This window comes from Vicugna pacos, chromosome 14, assembly GCF_048564905.1.
Source record: "Vicugna pacos chromosome 14, VicPac4, whole genome shotgun sequence".
Taxonomy (NCBI): Eukaryota; Metazoa; Chordata; class Mammalia; order Artiodactyla; family Camelidae; genus Vicugna; species Vicugna pacos.
This window is the reverse complement of record NC_133000.1, coordinates 24251836-24273258: the sequence shown is the minus strand read 5'-3', so window position 1 is coordinate 24273258 and position 21423 is coordinate 24251836.

Here is a 21423-nt window from a genome sequence, read left to right as displayed (position 1 = left end):
GCCTTGCTAGACAGAGTATTCTTGATTGTAAGTTTTCCCCTTGCATCACTTTAAATATATCATGCCACTCCTTTCTGGCCTGTAGAGTTTCTGCTGAAAATTCAGCTGATAACCTTATGGGTTATATATTATATATATATTATTTGTTGCTTTTCTCTTGCTAATTTTAATATTTTCTTATTATCCTTAATTGTTGTCAATTTGATTACTATCTGCCTTGGTGTGTTCCTCTTTAGGTTGATTCTGTGTGGTACTCTCTGTGCTTCCTGGACTTGGGTGACTGTTTCCTTTCCCAAGTTGGGGAAGTTTTCGGTTATTATATCTCCAGAAATGTTCTCAGGTCCTTTCTGTCTCTCTTCTCTTTCTGGGACCCCTATAATGTGAATATTAGAGTGTTTCATGTTGTCACAGAGTTCCCTTAAACTATCCTCATTCCTTTTTTTTTCTTTTTTCTTTTTTCTGTTCTGAAGTAGTGATTTCCACTAATCTGTCTTCTAGCTCACTGATCCATTCTTCTGCCTCATTTAGTCTATTCTTGGTTCCTCCTAGTGTATTGTTAATTTCCATGATTTTATTCTTCAACTCTGGGTATTCTTTATATTTTCTAACTCTTTGCTAAAAACTTCACACTGTACATCTATACGTCTCTTGAGTTCTCTGAATATCTTGGCCATTGTTACCTAGTTCCTCATCACTTATTTCTTCTTCTGGAATTTTATCTTGTGCCTTGACATGGGAGATATTCCTCTGTCTTCTCATATTATCTAGATTTCTATGTGTTTGTATACTTCTTCCACAGGCTTTGGGATTATTGTTTTCTTATTTCTGGTATCTGCCCCTGGTGGATGAGGCTAGACTAGAGGCTTATGCAGGTTTCCTGGCATGAGGAGCCAGTGCCTGCCCACTATTGGGTGAAGATTTGTCCTGGACCTCTGGTGGGTAGGGCTGTATCTAGAGGCCTTTTTGGCTTAGGAAGTCTGATGATGGGTATGGCTGTGTTCCCATCCTGTATGTTGTTTGGTCTGAGGCTTCCCTGTAGGCTGTTGGGTGGGGCAAGGTCGTGGTGCTAATGATCCAATCAAGATGTCAGCCTCCAGGAAAGCTCATGTAGATTAACACTACCAGAATGTTCCCCACCAGATTTTATGACCCCTGAGTGAGCCACAGCTATCCCCCAGGTCCCCAGGAGACCCTCCAAATCCAGCAAGTCTGACCCAGGTTCCTATGAAATCACTGCCTCTGCCCTTGGACCTGATGCATGTGAGTTTCCGTGTATGCTTCTCAAGTGAAGGGAGTCTGTTTCCCCAGTCCTGTGAGGCTCCCAAAGCCAAGACCCCCCTGGCCTTCAAAACCAGATGTCCTGGGGTCTCCTTCTCTTCCCAATGCTGGGACCCGAGCCAGGGAGTCTGTCGTGGGGCTTAGAGCTCTCACTCCTATGGGAGGATCTGTGACTTAATGAAACTTCAGCTTGTGGGTTGCCCACTCAGGGAGTATGGGGCCCAATTATATCACGAGCACACCCTTCCTACCATCCTACTGTGGTTTCCTCTTTATGTTTCCAGTTACAGAAGATCTTTTTTGCTAAGTCTTTTTTCAATGGTTATTTAGCATTCAGTTGTGGTTTCATTGTAGTCTCAAGGAGAGGCAAGCTCATGGTCCTATCACTCCGCCATCTTGACTGAAACTATCTTAATTTCCTCTTTACCTGGAAAGTGGAATGGGATTGACTATGACTATAATTGGGTTCCAAGAGAATATAAGAAAGACGTCCATATCATGGAGAAAGTTTTCAGGAATTGGGAATTCATAGCTAATATTTCTAGATGCTCATTTCCATGGTATGTAAATAGAATTGAAATCCTTTTCACGGTATGATGCTCATCCCACCCCACACCTTCCAAATACATATATTGAGATATTGATTTAAGAAAATAAAATTTCTGGTGATTTTCTAATTTGGTATACCAACATATTCAATTTTATTTTAGACACTATTCTATATCATTCCTAGCACCTACCACCATGGTGATTGATATCACATATTAACTTGGGTGAAGGTCATAATTTTAGAAAATTTAGAATAAAAATATACATAACAATATTTAAAGTATTACCACTACTTTAAAGTACTATTAGTAAACTAAGTGTTGGCAGAACAACAGAATAGAATACTGTGTGCAACCATCAGACAGCAGAATAGGAAAGCCTTAAATACTACAACAAAAACCAGGAAAGAATATTTGGAAGTGAGGTCTAGGACCTCTTGAGTATAAAATATAAACTTTGCCTATTTTAGCATTAGATGTTATTGGAAACTAATTTTTTTAACCACTAATCTGATCTCTTTTTTTCCTTAAGTTTGTTTGTTTGTTTGTTTGTTTTTAAAATATAATAGATCTACAGCACTATGTTAGTTCCTGGTGTACAACATGGTGATTCAATACTGCTGTATATTTCAAATGGATCACCATGAGAAGTATTGTTACTGTTTGTGACCACAAAAGATGCTACATTACTTTTGACTATATTCCCCATGCTGTACATTTCATACCTGTGATTCATTTATTTTGTAACTGGAAGTGTGCAACACTTAATCTCCCTCACCTATTTCTCTCATCCACCCACCCTCTCCTCTCTGGTAAGCACCTATTTGTCTTCTGTATCTATGACTCTGTTTCCATTTTCTTATGTTTGCTCATGGTTTTTTTAATATTTTTGTCCTACCATCTGTATTTATTTATTTATATATATATATTTTATTGAAGTATGATCAGTTTACAACATAGTGTCAGTTTCTAGTGTACAGCATAATGCTTCAGTCATACATGAACATACATATATTTGTTTTCATGTTATTTTTTCACCATAAGTTACTACAAGATATTGAATAGAGCTCCCTGTGCTATATAGTATTAATTGTTTACCTATTTTATGTATATTAGTTAATATCTACAAATCTCAAACTCCCAGTTTATCCCTTACCCCCCCTTGTTTTGTTTTTTAGATTCTACATGTAAGTGAAATCATACAATATTTGTCTTTGTCTGATGATTTCACTATGCATAGTACCCTCTAGTTCCATCCATATTGTTGAAAAAGGCAAGATTTTATTCTTTTTTTATGGCTGAATGATATCCTATTGTATATATACCACATCTTTATCAGCTAATTTATTGATGGACACTTAGGTTGCTTCCACATCTTGATGATTGCAAATAATACTACAGTGAACACAGGGGTGCATATATCTTTTCAAAGTAATGTCTTAGTTTTCTTCAGATAAATACCAAGGAATAGAATTGCTGGATTTTATAGTAATTCTATTTTTAATTTTTTCAGGAATCTCCAGTCTGTTTTCCATAGTTGGTTGCAACAGTTTACATCCTCTTTTAGCATTAGATGTTTTTGGAAGCTAATTTTAACTCCTGAACAGTCTATTGCTGAAAGAAATATCTATTGCTTGGAAATAGCCTTGCTCTCTGATTCACTCTTGAATTCTCTGAACTTCAGTTTCTTCATTCTAAAATTACTTTAAAAAAATGCTTCTCCTGTTGACTTTGCATCATTGTTCTGAGAACGAAATTATCTACTGTAGGTGAAAATGCTTTGAAATTTATAAAGCCTTGTAGAAATACGCAAGGTAAGGTAAAGCTAACACTTTATTGAACACACCTTTTGTTTAAATACCTGGACATATCTACTACATTACTTTTGTTTTTTCAAACAACAATCCTGGGAAGTTATATTTCATTATTCACAATGTAAGGTATACTTCACCTTTATTATCTAAAGAAAAACTATAATGAAAAGGAATAAAAAGTAGAAGAGAAAACAAAACTGTTCTCAAAAAATGCTTTAGAGAAGAAGAAAATAGCTGATAGATAACAAATATTCCAAACTAAGCAAATAAAATAAGTGCTGTAAAAAACACTCAAGAAAATTAGGAATATTCAGTCACGATTTTCTTTTGCATCTTTATAAACATCTTTAATTTTTGAAATGTTTCAAATGCAAGCTGATAGAGATGAATAAAAACAGGATCAAAACTTAAGTATAAACTAATAAAAATGATCCATAATATTCATTCCTTTGAAGCAAGCTATATGTTTTTAATACAGTGTCTAAGACAATTTGATGTATTTTTCTATTTAAGATAATCATAACCTCAGAATTGCACCATCTGTTCTATTTAGTTGACCCAGTTGGAATATATTGCAAACAGAGAGATAAATACCATGACCTATGTCCCTGTTAATATTTGTCACTCTGAATACATTTGCTACTACTTAGCAAACCCAACCCTTATGGCTGACAGTCAGATACAATTTGTCACTACTTCAGAATGTTGCTTTCTCTTTTTAAACACTTATTTCTTAAGAAACAAGCTTATTCAAAAAAATAAGTAAAATTTTATTGAGGTACCAGAATTAAATTTCTTGAAACTGATAGCAACACATCTTCAAAATAATTACAGAAATTATGCTTCTATAATATGACCATAATCAAGAATGATTTCAAAAAATATAATTAAGAGCAACTCCCCCAAAGGCTATGAAATATTGTTACATTGTTTGATAATTATATTAATATATTATGAGTATGTAAAATACTTTTCTTAGTATTTTTCATTTTTGTGTTGTAAGTGTTCTCATTAGACTATCTCTCTTAAAATTAGAAACATTTTATATTTTTCTTTGACTACTCAGTGCATAATATAGCACAGGCTGACCCATACATTTATATATGAATAAGAAGATATATACATGAACAAATGAATGAATATCTCTGTAATTTGTTTTTCTATTAGTGTTTGGTTTGAAAACTTGGTGGTGATCATGTTCACCAAGATTTTTAATGATTTTGTTCTTCGTATGCACATGATTTGATATTGTTCCACATGGTAAGCAAAGAAGCAGAGAGAGGAACATTATCACTCACTCATTCAATGAATTCAGAAGAATAGAACCACTAGATTAGTTCAATCCAAAATCTATTAAGTGTAACAACATTGTCAAGGGACAGAACTATGTTTAAATTACTGTCTAGGTATCCATAATCATTCTGAAAGGGCAAATTCAAACATCTTTATTCACTCTAATTCAGAGGTTTCCTCTGTCTTTGTTAAATGTTCTCATTCATATATGCTAGTAAGTGTGTACATGCCTGTGTGTATTCTCTAGATATTGTTAAAATTTACTTGTACAAAATATATGTTATGGTGTCTAGGATTTTAGAATTGATTCAGAATTATCCAGCTGGGTAAGGATATGGTTATTGGAGCACAGAGATAGAAAATAAGTTGATTATGGTTGGTAATTATTGAAGTTGGTTGGTAGTGTCATGCAGGTTATTTTTGCTGTTGTATCTGCTTTTGTATGTGTTTGAGATTTTCCATTAGATGTTAAAACATGTCAATACATGTCAATATTAAAACAATTCTTTGTATATATCCTGATATTGTCTTCCCTTGATATAACCAAATGTCTGGATGAAATTTGGGTAAGTTATGCTTTAGGCTCAGCTCTTTCTTCCCTTATTTGTCCCAGTGTATACACATTTATTTATCCCCAGAGGTCTGCAGAGGACTGAAGAATAGTGAAGATGTTTAATTTTCTACATCTTTCATTCTGTTTTGATTCACTGACATGACTTTGTGTCATGTTTCGATGGAGGAATATGAGGGATAGTGCTAGAAAAGAAGGTGAAACAACATCACATCAATTTCTTGCCCTCTCTGTCCAAAGCCCTTTTAAAAGTAACAATACAATACAGGAGATTATGAGGATGTGAGTTTGGAGCAAGTACAAAAGTAAAGGGAACAGTGACAGTTACTAGACAAGTTTGGAAAACATCCATATTACTAGAGGGAAATTAACATTAAGTGAGGAAGAGAAAACTGACACTTGAACTTTAACTGGGAATTTAAATGTAAAACATTACATTTTAAAGTGATACATGTAGTCTCAGTTTAAATCAAAACATTTTATTCCTTTAGAACTACTTGGTAATCTTCCTTTGTTCTTTGCACCTGCAAGTTAATAACAAAAAATAAACCCTCTGCTATACTTTAAAAAAATTAATTGAAGAGTGTAATAAAAAAGCATACTATATATACAGTTAAAATAGTAAATCAACAGATTTTTACTTATGAATAAGAAACTTCATTCATAATTTACATTTCTGCTTTAAATTTAAATTCCCAATACTATAGCTATGGAAATAAAGATGGAGACATAAATATTGGAAAAAACTGAAAATAGAGAAACAGACCAAGAAATAAAAGAAAAAAAGGAGAGAGAATATGTATTATGATTTACTCAAAAGTTTTTGAAATTTTAGATAAATGACCCTTGCCACTCTTTGCTTTTTTTCCTGGGTTGGGAACTTCAGATTACTACTATCATAGAGCTTTTGAAATGCTAAGAAGCTACTTTTTCTGTATGAAAAGAATATAGCTTTCTTTTTTCTAACCAGGTCCCAGCACAGTGTGCTTCATACACAGTATGATTTATTAAGAAAATCTGGAAACACATAACTGTTCATGTCTAAAGTTGCTAAGCTTCTATTGTATATATGTCATATAATACAAATTAACTCCACATTTAAACAGTAATATAAACAATGATGAAAACAAATAAAAAGTCAAATATGAAACATGAAAATTATAGTAAAATATAAAGTCTATAATCATATAAATTAGTGATTTTTATAACAGATATTCCAATTTTTGCTCCATGAGATGAGCAAATTGTTTATTTTTCATCTGTAAAATGGAAATTTATTCATATAGTGAATGAACATTCATTCATTGCTTCCTATGCTAGATACTGGTGAAAGGAAATTTAAAAAGTCTTGTTTTGTACAGCTTATATTCATACCTAGTGGGACAAGTAAAAAACTCACTATAAAGTCAGATAATTATCAGATACTGCAACATCAACAAAAGAATTTGTGGTATATATATATACAATGGAATACTACTCAGTCATAAGAAATGAAATAATGCCATTTACAGCAACATGGATGGATCTAGAGATTATCATTCTAAGTGAAGTAAATCAAAGACAAATATCATATGCTATCACTTACCTGTGGAATCAAATAAAATGACTCAAATGAACATATTTACAAAACAGAAAAAAACTCAGACATAGAAAACAAAGTTACTAAAGGGGAAAGAGAGGAAGGGATAAATTAGGATTTTGGAATTTGCAGATATAAACTACTATATTCAAAGTAGATAAACAACAAGATCCTACTATATAGCATGGATAACTATATCCAATAGCTTTTAATAACCTATAATGAAAAAGAATATGAAAAATAATATATGTATATATATGTATAACTGAATCACCATGCTGTACCCCAGAAACTAACACAACACTGTAAATCAAAAAAAAAAAAATTGAAAAAACATATAGGATGAAACAAAGAGATGGAGAGTGAAGATTACCATATCTTGAACAGAACTTAAAAACAGATGTATATTGGCACTCTCATATGGCTCAACCTTGTATATTATATTGGTGTTCTTATGGGGTAAACATTGATCAGATAAGGAACTGGGGGTGGGGAGCAGAGTGAATTTTTTTAGAAGAGCATTCCAAATGGAGGGTACAAGAGCAAGGCCTGAAGTCCAGAGTATGCATGATATTTTGATGAAAAGCTAAGTGTGGCTTGGATAGAATTGAGAAAGAAGAGTGTGAGAAAGAAGGTCACAAGGACCTTTTAGAAATTTCTTTGTGAGAAGTTTGGATTAGTATTCTAACTGTAATACAAAGCCTTTGAGAATGTTTAAGTGGAAATGTGAGACAATTAGTGATATATATTTAAATAATGACTGTGGGGTTTGTGTACAGAATAGATGGTATAACGTAGAGGAAGAAAAGTCAAACCAGGTAATCAAGTCATTAGGTTTTTTCAGTGATCCAGGTGAGAAACAATGGTGGCTCAAACCAGAGTGGTATTAGTAGAAGAGATCAGAACTGAGAGTTGAAGGATGCATGTTATCAGTGGAGCAGACAGGATTTACTGTCGAATGGAAAGTGAAAATGAGATACAGTGAAGAGTTAAAGATGACTCCAAGTTTAGGAGCCTGAGCAGCTGAGTTAGTGAAGGTATAACATGTACTGAATTGGGGAACATTATTTACAGAGCAGGTTTTGGAATGGAATTAAGAATTAGAATTTGCCCATGTTAAGTTTATGAGTCTTGCAATAATGGAAGAAGTTGGAAATAGAAAGATAAATATGGGGAGAGTCATCTTTGTGTAGATAGGATTTGAAATTATTGGCTTGGGTCAGTGGGCCTGGAAAGTGAATTTTATGGAGAAAATGATGGGCCTTGTGGCACAAAAACATATGGAGATAGAAAGATGGGGATTACTTAGCAAATCCGGTTTGAGGGGAAACTAGAGCGGGAAAAGGAAGGCAAAAAGAGGCTAAGTTTTTCAAAGATAAAAGTATGTGTCATTTCATATTTTTCTTTGAACTCCTGGAAAAATTTAGGTATCTTTATGCATCAATCTATCTCAAGATTTTAATTGCAACTTCAAAAAAGATAAGTCATCTTAAATTTCTAGGATGGAATTATATAAATTATGCGGTTACATATCTACTTTTTGTGGGTTTTTTTTGGTGTGTGTGTGTTTATTGAAGTATAATTGATTTACAATGGTGTATTAGTTTCAGGTGTACAGCAAACTGGTATATTTTCTCTTGTCAGATTTTTTCCACTATAGGTTATTACAAGGTATTGAATATAGTTCCCTGTGCTATGCAGTAGGTACCTGTTGTTTTTTATTATAGTATGCATATGTTTATATATAGTGTGTATATGTTCATCCTCTTCTTCTAATTTACTTCCCCTCTCTTTCCCCTTCAGTAACCATAGTTTTCTATGTCTGTGAGTCTATTTCTGGTTTATAAATAAGTTCATTTGTATCATTTTTTTTTTAGATTCCACAGATAAGTGGTTTCATATGATATTTGTCTTTCTCTGTCTGACTTACTTCACTTAACATGATAATCTCTAGGTTCATAAACAATATGTATATGTGTGTGTGTGTGTGTGTGTGTGTGTACATAATGGTATATTACTCAGCCATAAAAAGTAATGAAATGATGCCACTTGCAGTAGCATGGATAGGTATAGAGTTATACATTTATTTAAATGAAATCTGGTGCAGAAGGTACACAATAAGTATATATGGTGTCACGTACAGTGTAGAGTGGCAGAGAGCAGAGAGACAGCCAATTATACTTCACTTTGACTCAATATACTAAATGAATTCTTTTCATCCACATAGTTTGTCCTCTTGTTTTATCCTTAGTCCCAGCTGTGATATCTGTTAGGAGAAATTACCTTTATTTGGGTTTCCTCCCACCCACTTCCTTTTAATACAAAATTTAATGTAGTTTACTTAGAGGTGTTGGACCTGCAAGTCTTAATCAGCTAACAAAAATGTTTCAAAATATATCAGCCCAAACTGTTCTTTTCCCTACACTCCTTCGTGAACTCTTAACTTACTTCACCCTATGTGAGTTAATATTAATGGAATGTAATAGCAAGAGAAAATTAATGTATGGCTAGCATCACAACATTAAAGTTAAAAGAAAGAGATTTAGGAACAGAAACGTGAGAAATAATTCCCAATTACTTGGTTTAGATAACAGGCACTTCTAAATGATACTAAAATTTATCTCTTCTGTGTGATCTGTGTGATGATTCAGATTTGCTGTCTATTGTTTTGTGTTCAAAACTGTGTAATGAAGTGGTGGAAAGACAGCTAACTTGGATATGAGTCCCGAATAAGGGGTATTGTTTACCTCTTGCTAGGTATGTCATCTTGTTTACCTAGGAAACTTGGCTTAATGGCTTTAAATCTCAGTTTTCTTAACTAGGAAAACCAGGAAAACTAAACAGGATTATATCTACCTTTATAGTTTTTTGTAAGGGTATGTAAACATGGTCTCTAGGACTAAAATACAGCAAAAGATACTTTTTATACCACTTACTAAACATATTTGTATTTCAGGCACACATATTTTGACCGTTGAGTATCTGATTTCATATAATAATGAGCTAAGTCCCAGAAAGGTTCTATTTAAATTTGATTGGGAAAAGCATGACTTCTTTCTAGTTAAGGGATGCATTTCTTGGTAGTAAGTCATTGCTTACAGCAGCATTTGCAGATTCCATAATGATATGTCTTAGAGCCTTTTTTGAAACAGCCACTTTTGTTTTTATGCTTTTAATTTATAAAGCATATAAAGTGCAGGTGAGTTCATTTCAATATGTTTGTTATGAGAACATAATAGGCTTCTCTTCCACATATGAGGGTTCCGAGAAGAGCCATTAAAGAACTATTCTAACTTTATGGTAATAAACATACTCCATAAAGCAAAATAAAGAAATAGAAAAACTGCATGCATTTAAGTGATCCAAGTATATACTCACGTTCCTTTGAAATATTGGATAAATTTAAAATGAGTTGTTTTGGTTTTATTTCCTAATACTAGAAAAAATCTCCTTCAAATGTTAGCCAATTGTTTTACATGGAAAAAGAAAAGTCAGTGTAAAATGATATATTGAGAATGAACTGAAAACTAATGATGCTTCAATGTATAATCTACTACTGATAAAAATACTGAGTGCTAATGGATGATTTAAAATCAATTATTTTATTTTTCTCATTATAGAGGTATTGGATATTATGAATTCTTACCACCATAACTAGCTCTCTCCAGATAAAATATCTATATCAAAACTACATTAACTTAAGTGAATACAGAAAACATTTATGCATAAAAATTAGACATATAATAAATATGTCTATTATTTCTTAAGTGGAAATTTTTTTTTCATATTAAATAGAATTGTACTTCTGAATTTTTGACTTATTTGAAATTTGTGATTGTATTTGTGGCAATTGTAGAAAAAAGACACATGGTTTTCAAAGAAGAACTTTTACTCCTTTTGGGGAAACAAAAAGAAGTAATTCTCATAAAGTAGTGATCTATATGATATTTTTCTTACATGCTTAAAAGTAGAGAAAGGAGTGAGTTGATAACGATAAGATTTTAGGTCTGCATATATTTATAAATCATTCATATTCTTGTATTAATATTTTATGTATTCTGAATAGAACTCATAAAAAGGTAAAGCTGAAATGAGGAAAATAATTTATAATTATTCTTTCACATTTATTTTACCCTCTATTAATTAGTGTAATTTTCTTTGAGCACCATTGTTTCTGAAAATCTGAATTTGACTCTTTGTGATAGAGCAAATCAAAGTCCAATTTTAAGTTCAATTTATTTTATAGCTGGTTTCAATGGTGATTAGACCTAAAAAGGATATTCCTATAGATGTGTAGATGCAGATGAAAAAGATTCATTTCTGAAAACAGGAGAGTATTTTAAAACACTCATTTTCAACTTCCTCTATACATGCAACAATGTACTTGTTTTAAAAACAGCTCAACTCTTTATTGTCTCCTTTAGAGATATATATTGTTCATTATTTTTTTAAAAATCTTCTAGGCAGTCTCTACTTACAGTGAATTATTATCACTAAAGATGTCAGCAAATTTGGAAATCTCTTTCTATAAAAGCAAGTAACTCACGTTTAAGCTCAATATGAGATATTCAGTGAACTTCCACAGAAAAGTTCTTCAGGAACAGTATCTAGTATATTAGTGATATTGTAAGTAATCTATTTTAATTTCTTATATTTTATCAATGTAACCATATTAGTTATATAGATTATATCTTAAAACACACTTTGAATTATCATGATGCACTGAAAAACAACATAGGGTCACCTCTATTCTTGTTGTAGATGAGAGTTTGCTGTAGAGATGCTTATTAAATATCAGTATGTGTTGAATTCTCTTTATGCTTCTTTTGAAATAGTGACTATAATCAGGAGTTTTATTATTTTCATTCCACATCCCAATATAATACACATAATGCATAAATGCTGGGAAATGTTATTTTCTGAGAATATTGTTTTGGTTTCGTATTTTCAAAACAAGATTAAGGTCAACTTCCATTTCCATACAATGGCTTAGGTTCACTTTCCTACCTGAGATAACAGTAAAGAAAGACATATATGAAACATTGGCCATAGATAACAAAAGACAGTGATCCCTGAGAGACAGAAAAGAAAATGTTGAGAGCCCTGTCATTGCCTCCACTTACTGCAGAAAAAGAATTTCCAGGCTATGTCAAGGAAGGGAAAGATTGGTGGAGCTGAGTGAATTCCTTCCATTGAATGGGTGAAATGGAGTGTCTGAGGAGCTCAAGCATATTTGAGAACATCAGATAGAGTACAAGAGAAGAGAAAGTTGCACAGAAAGAGAACTCTGGAGTTACGTAGAAGATACCTCTAAAGTACTCAACAGAGTACTAATGTGTAAACATGTGTGAAAAAAAAATATCCAAAATCAGAGAATGAACTAAACTTAAAAGCATTAGAAGGAACAGTACCTAGTGGTCACAGAAAGTTGAGAAGAGTACCCATTCTTACTACCCAGCCTAGAAAACTTCATAATTCATGGAGCATTGGTTAAATTACTTAGTATCACTATGGCAGCAGGACTACTGAACTGTAGAACAGTTATTCTCACTCAGGGACTATTTTTCCACCAAAAGATGTTTTTAACTGTCACAACTGAGGGGAGGGTTGTGAAGGTAGGGTACCTAAATATTCATCATTGCACCGAACAACTTCCCTCCACCACCCTGACCACAGCAAAGTTTCATTGGGCTCAAAATGTCAGTAGTCTTGAGGTCAAGGAATCCGGTTCTGGGCTGAACACTAATCAGTCCTACCAACCGCACCTTAAAGGGTTCTGAAGAAATTACACTATTTCCGTGTAAATTAACTATGCCCCAGCACAGGATGTTTGTAAAAATTAAAAAGACCGAGTATCCAACAAGGTAAAATCCACAATATATCGTATCCAACTAAAATTATTAGCATATAAAAAATCCAAAAAATATGACTTACAATGAAGAGAAAAAATAATCAGTTAAAACCAAGCCAAAGGTGACACATGTATTAGAATTAACAGCAAGAATTCAAGACACTATTATAACTGCATTCCCTACATTCAAAAAATTAAGTAGAGACAAACTTATAAAAATAAACATACCAAATTTTTGAAACTGAAACAATGGTATATGAGATAAAAAATTTATTGAATGAGAAAAACAGTAGATTAGATATTGCAGAAGAAAAGATTAGCCAATGAAAAGAAATTGTAGTAGGAAGTATGCAAAATAAAACACAAAGATAAAAAAAGGAAATTAAAAAAAAATGAATAGATCCTTAATGACCTATAGCACATCTTCAAGTCATCCTATTTGTGTTGAATTTGTATTCTCAAAGGGAAGGAAGGGGGAACAACAGTGACAACATTTATTAAAATATATATTTAATTATATACACATAAAAATATTAAATGTATACATATAATATTTTTAATAATGGTTGAATTTTTTTCAGATTTATAGGAAACACAAACTCTGAGATCCAAAGAGGTCAATAAAACCTAAGCATACAAAATATGGGTAACACTACCCCCAAGCATATCAGAATCAAATTGTTTAAAAAACAAATGGTGAAGAGAAAAATCTTACAAGTAGCCAGAGGAAAAAAATACATATTATATTCAGAGAAACAAAGATAAAGATGAAAGCATCTTCCTCATGGAAATTGTGCACCTGAGAAAACAGTGGAGCTATGACTTTGTGCTGAAAGAAATAGTGAATCTAAATTCTATATCCAGTGAAATAGCTTTTGAAAGTAAAGATAAAATAAAGAACTTTTCAGACATAAGAAAATTGATTTTGACACTAATGAAGAGTCTGGCTCCACAACAAAATCCTCTGTGTGATTTTTCAAATCTGACTGTAGGCAACTGTCTGACAGAATCACTGGAGGAAAGTTGCCTGGCCCACACAAAACTCATGTTGAGCAAAAAAGGTTAACTTGAAATGGAGCACAGACCTAAATGTAACACTTTAAAGTGTGTGACGTCTAGGGAGCACACAGGATAAAGTCTCCATACTTTACATTATTGTAAAAAAATTATTTGATACAACATCAAAGCATAGCCCATAAAGACACAATATTGATAAACTGGACCTCATAAAATTTAAAATTTCTATTTTTTAAAAGACATTGTTAAGAGAATGAAAAGACATGTCACAGACAAAAAAATCTGTAAATTATAAATCTGATAAAGCACTTGTATTCTGAATCTGGAAAGGTCTCTCTAAACTCAAAAATAAGACATCAAAATAATCTAATTGTTTCTTTTAAAAAATGGGCAAAGAATTTTAACAGATACTTCACTAAAGCAGCTATATGGATGACAATTAAGCACAGGAGAAGAAGCTCAGCCTCACCAGTGTTCTGTCGCAATCAAGCTATCTCTTTATATGTTTAAAAATAAACCTCTCATTCTCTCTCTCTGTGTCTCACTCTCACTCTGTCTCTCTCTCCCTCCAAATATGTATATGGGTGTGTATATCTGTGTGTGTGTATGCATTTGAGTATGTTTGGATGTGTGTATTTTCTTGTTGATGATTGTTTTCTTTTCAGAATTTACTTTGATCCTCCTGCTTTATCTGAGATTGGCCACCAAGGACAGCTCCTGCCATTGCTGCCTGCACTTCTTACCAGCACACACTGAGGAAACTCATCCTTATAATCTGTCCTTCAATACTACATATCTTCATCAGTTTTACAGAGTTCAAGTTTGCCATTATTTTCTATTTCTCATTGTTTGGGTTGTTTCAAAATAAGAGGAGAGGAAAAATACACTATTCCCTAGCCATTTTGAGACAGGGAATCTTAAAAAAAGACCTTACAATGGAATACTATCCAGCCATAAAAACCGACAATATAATGCCATTTGTAGCATCATGGATGTTCCTGGAGAATGTCATTCTAAGTGAAGTAAGCCAGAAAGAGAAAGAAAAATGCCATATGAGATTGTTCATATTTGGAATCTAAAAAAACAGAAACAAAAAAACAAAGCATAAATACAAAACAAAAATAGACTCATAGACATAGAATACAAACTTGTGGTTGCCAAGGTGGTGGAGGGTGGGAAGGGATAGACGGGATTTTAAAATTGTAGAATAGATAAACAAGATTATACTGTATAGCACAGGGAAATATACACAAGATCTTATGGTAGCTCACAGAGAAAAAAATGTGACAATGAATATATATATGTTCATGTATAACAGAAAAATTGTGCTCTACACTGGAATTTGACACAACATTGTAAAATGATCATAAATCAATAAAAAATGTTAAAAAAGTAAACTTTGGGGGATGATGAATATGTTAAATATCTTGATTGTAGGTAAACATAAAATTTATCAAACTGTACACTTTAAATATGTGCAGTGCATTGTATTATATCAACTATTACCTCAATAAAGCTTTTAAAAGAGGGGAAAAAAGAAATCTAGAGTTGAGATTGTGAGAAATTAGGCATTTGTGAAACTGATTTCATTAAAAAAAAACATAATGAAAAAAAGAAAAAAAGACCTTAAAATTTAAAGACAGTAGGCTTAAGAGTAGAGAAAGGCAAGGCCTAGAATAATTAAGTTTGGGCTACCCAGGAGCACAAGACAAGAAAAGAGTAATGAAGGGACATGGGATTAAAAGTCATTAATGTCAAACTTTACAGGATAAGACACTTTTTACCAATGGTAAGAACAAATATATTCATATTTCAAATAATCTTGTACATATTTTGGTGTTTCATAATCTTTTAAACATGTATAAACTATATCTTTCCTCTTCCAAGTTTTCAACCATTTCCCTTGTCTAAGGGTTAAGTTAGAAAGAAACTCAAATATTTTTTTCTAACTTCGGTTTTTCCCTCTTTAACACATCCTGTGCACTTACAGTCAGAAAGTTTAAAATGGAAAGTTGACTTTATATGCCCTCTGCTAATGACATTTTAATGATTTCCCATTGTTTACAGAATCCCTAAAGTTATACAGTTAAAGACATCCACTAAAATACCTTTCTTATGACCTCCCTCCACTGTTGTCTCACACTTACCTCTCCCTACAGCATGAATCTGCAGATTCTGGCATACAAAATGCTATGCTATCCCTGTTTGCCTTTGATTATGCATTTCTTTCCACCTAGAACCCCCTCAAATACTTTTTGTCCTCTTATTTATCCCTCATGACTAATTTCAAGCTTTACTCTTTCTTGAAAATCTTGTCTAAATGCTGTTTCTTTGTATTATTGCATATTCTTGCATGCCTCAAAATTAGTAGGGTGTTGACCAAATCATCTATCAATATTTACATCTTAATAGACATGAAGTTTTCTGAGTTTGGAAAATATACTTACAGTTTTTACCCCTCTGCACCTGGAGTATAATAAGTACTCAGTTACATGCTTTTGATCTAAAGTGATCCTATATTATTGGCAAAGAAATTATAACTGATAGGATTTGTAGAAATAAATAAGATACCAGGCTGTGTTGATTAGAAGACAAACATAACCACAATTTTATCATATTATATTGAACAAAGAGAATAGGCTAAGTATGATTCAATCTGAGAATTTGGTGATGGCTACTCAATATTTATATTTTTGTGGCAGTAACATTTAGACAAACTAAGATGAGCATTGTCCTTACACTAGTGGTATGCTAACTGCGAGACAACTACAGTGCGACCACCTCCATTTATTTGCACAAGTGCCTTCATCAATGATGATACTGGATGATGGAGTATCATTATTGTGGTTAATATCATAAGGATGGTTTCTTTTGTTTTACCAAATACAAAGTTAAGGTGAGGCTTGAGTTTAGTTGTCACTAACTAAAGAAGTTATAATCAACCTGTGATTTCTAGAAAAGATTAAGGTAGGAGATGTTTTTATGTCAGTCAGAGATGAGACCTATTCACAGTAAATATACTACGTGCTTGTAAATGAATATTTTTCTTCTGTTACACTTGGTGTTCACAGCTAAATGGAAGGAAACAAATAAACTGGAAAATGTTAAGCTTGTTATCCCTTATTTTGTACTTTGATTTAGGTCATGGGCTTACTCAAGTGATTGTTTCCCTTGATAAGTACATTTAAAACAGAGGTGGCTGAGGACACAAACTTACTCTAGACTTGACATCAACAATGAATCAATGAAACCTATACCCTGGTTAAATAAAACAAAGGCTTCAACACAAAAACATGTATGTCCTCTGATGGTAGAAGATGGCATTTTTTTTACTTAATTTTCTGTTTATAATCCATGGAAACTGTGGATGATAATAACAGAATTTTTGTATCAAGGGAATGTTTTAAGCAGTAAGTTAAATTATGATAAATAAAGCTTTCAACTTAATAACTGAGTAAGCACAAATCATCATTGTCATCATCGTCACTATCATCATCATCAATGTGGAGTTAGAAAATAATTAAATTCCAATGAAGTGTAAAACAACAACTTAGCATAACCATTTTTTTTTATTTTCTACAAAGAGATAAGATAGTTTACTGGAAAATACATTGAGATTGGAGTGACAGCTGATTTAATATCTTTAGTCTGGCACTTACTTTAATAAATGAATATTTTATGACAAGTTCATTAACTCTCCAAAATCCCATTTTCTCCATTGAATAATATGTAAAATATTATGAATAATATGAATAATAATGTCTACCATATTTTTCCCAAAGTTTAGTATGTATTATATGTTTAATACATATACATGGAACATAAAATGTTTTGTTTCTGTAGTATTTACCTAGCCTTTGTGCTCTGTAGTCTGTGTTTCAATATAAAAGGAAAATATCTTAAAATATACCTCAGCTAAATTATTAAGTAAATAAAATACACATTAAAAACTCAAGAATGTGCAACTGCTGAATATGGAAGTACTTCCAGTTATTAAAATTAGGGAATGGAAACAAAGAGATAATCATGGTTTGTCAGCACACTTCTAACTACATCACCCAGAATATAACTCAACTCTTGATCTTCAGTCAGAAGCCTATAATCCTCACACTTCATTCTGAAGTGAAATTTATACATTTTGATAAACCAATTTTTATTATTAGTTCTATTGTTTAAATTTAGGTTGGGTCATGGTGATCACAAGTTGTTGCCATCTGGCAGCTGTGTGCCAGCCTCATTGAAGTAAGTTTTTCATCAGATTCAAGTTCTCAGTGGACAGATGGCCACATTGAAAAATGACCATGATGTTTATAACTAATTGATGTCTTTTCTGGGAGACTCAGCTGAGAAACCAAGGACTGGGTGTATACTGAGACCAAACTCACTTGCTACCCTGGAAGAAGAAACTCGTTTTATATAAGAAAATATCTAGATATGTCACTCTGCAGAGAGTTGAGAAAAGTAGTGAGTAAGAATTTTTTATGCACATACACATATATACTACATGCTCATTTGTACTTACTATTATAGAGGTAACTAGTAAGAATCCTGAAGTTAACAATTTTATTCCATCTTTCTAAATAAATGTATTAAATTATAATTAAAATAACATAAATATAATCAAATTTGTTAAAGTTGTTTTTTGACTTTTGCATTGCATGTTCCTTAAATACTAAATGGTAATTAAATAAACTTTCTTTTTTTTCACCATTTTGGTATCTTTGTAAATAAACAGTTCCATTGTCAACACTGAGTTCTTAGTTACTTTATAAAAATATCTTTTGTGGTTCCCTATAGACACTGAATTGAATTCACTGTATAAGTCTCTGTCATTGCAATTTTGTCTATGATCATTTTTCCCAGATAATATATTGTAGTCTGTTTTCCATTTAGCATTAAGGGATTTTTAAGATAATGCAAGAAGCAGTTTACATATAACAAATGAATATGAAGCCAAATTTCACACGATGTTTCTGAATAGTAATACTTCTATACTCCTCAGGAGAACTATTAAATTTAGAAAACTAATTATGATTTACTATAACTTACAGCATTTCTCTAACTTAAAGTTATTTAATTTTGTCTTATAAAATGACATATCTATATTTCGTATAACTAAAATAGATTTAAATACAATCTAAACACATTTATTTATTTATTTAAAACTTTTCATATACTACCTAAGACATTGCTTTTTAAAAGGTGATATCCCTATTGGATTTACCCTTGGTGAAATAATGGACTATGATACACCTTCCATAAAGCTTTTCTGGCTTCTCAAATTACTGTAAGTTTTTGGCAACAGTATATGAACATCAAATGCCTTAGTAATTCTATCGACTCATCAAGGGTTTTAGTTTCATTACCACTAAGGAACTTATGTCAGAAATTTATATAAATATATACACGTTTTTACATATGTATAAAACATAAGCATTCTAATGTTTCATGTAGTATTAATAGTCTTAGTGCTGTATAATTGAGTGCAATTTCAATAGAGATCAGAATCTTTTACTATGAATAATGTGTCAGTCTATCATCATAAAATGATTTAAATAGATTAAAGTTATATTATAGTAGCTGCCATGTCTCTAATATCTTGTGTGTCAATAAAAGATTTTAAAAATGAGATAATTATGGTATTTACTCTGCATCACACATTATGCTAGATGTTTTGCATATACAAATATACTTATTACTAATAAGAAATATCACTTTATTATTGCCATTATAAATGACAGAAAGATTAGGTTAATATCCAAAAACAGGTAGTGAGAAGCAAAGCCTAGCCTAGAAAGGGGTTTATTTTTTCACTGCAAAATCCCTTCCCTCGATTCTATATAACAATGTCTAAATTTTCTATAAGTAGGTCATCAGAGAATTATTGACAGTTGGCTTTCAGTCAGCAACACCAAACTCTCCCCAAAATGTTATTGCAAACATTACAGGAAAATTCACATCCCTGAGTATCTCTCAGGGATGTGAATATTAAAACCCTTAATCAAACATTAGCAAATTAAATCTCATAATGTATACAAAGAATTATATACCCTGAACAAGTAGGATTCATCAAGTATGCAAGACTGGTTCAACTTTCAGATTATCCACCACACCAACAAACCAAAGAAAACTCATATGAGCTTATAAATCAATTAATAAAAAGCATTTGACAAATTACAACACCATTTCTAATAAAAACTCTTAGCAAACTAGGCATATAGGGTAATATCCTCAACTTACTAAAGAACACCTACAGAAACATTGATGGCTAATTTCATCCTTAATGCTAAGAAAATGGACACTTTCCCATTGAGATCTAGGAAAAGGCAAGTGTGTTGTCTTTCAGCACTACTATTCAACATCAAACTAGAATACAATACTGAACAATACTGAAGAAGAAGTACAACATTGGATGATTGATGTTACCTGTTTCAAGACTTACTCTAGGTCTATATTAATCAAGACAGCCTGGTATTGGTGGAAAAACAGACACAATGATCAGACAAGTATAATGTAGAGGCTAGATATAAGCAAGAGAAATATAATAAACTTATTTTGGACAAAGGAGCAAAGACAATTCAATGGAGATGGCATAATCTTTTCAAGAAACCACGCTGGGAAAATTGGACACCTATATACCAAAAAGGGAATCTAGATATAAACCTTATACCTTACACAAAAAATTACTCAAAATAGATTTAGACCTAAATGAAGATGCAAAACTGTAGAACTTCAAGAAGAAAACATAGAAGAAAATCTATATGACCTTCAGTTTGGTGATACATTTTTAAACACAACAATAATAATACTATCCATGAAAGAAAAAATAATTACAATTTGACCTTATTAGAAGTGAGCCAGAAAGAGAAAGAAAAATACCATATGATATCACTTATATGTGCAATCTAAACAAAACAAAACAAACAAAATTATTTACAAAACAGAAACAGACTCACAGACATATAAAACAAACTTATGGTTACTTGTGGGGAAAAGGATAGGAAGGGATAAACTGGGAGTTCAAAATTTGTGGACACTGACTACTATATATAAAATAGATAAATAACAAGTGTTACCGTACAGCACAGGGAACTATATTCAAAATTGTAGTAACTTATGGTGAAAAAGAATATGAAAATGAATACATGCATGCTCATGTATGACTGAAGCATTATGCTGTACACTAGAAATTGACACAACACTGTAAACTGACTATATTTCAATAAATATATATATATATATACACAAAAACAAATCAAAAATTTATGCTTTGTGACACACATTATTATCTGATGAAAAGACAAACTTTAAAGTTGGAAAAAAATTGCAAAAATACACACTAGACAGAGGGCTTTAATCCAAATGAACAAAGAACAATTAAAACTCAATCATAAGAAAACCAACAACTCACCTTAGAAATGGGGGCAAATATCCAAACTGTTACCTCACCCAAAAGATATACAGATGAGAAA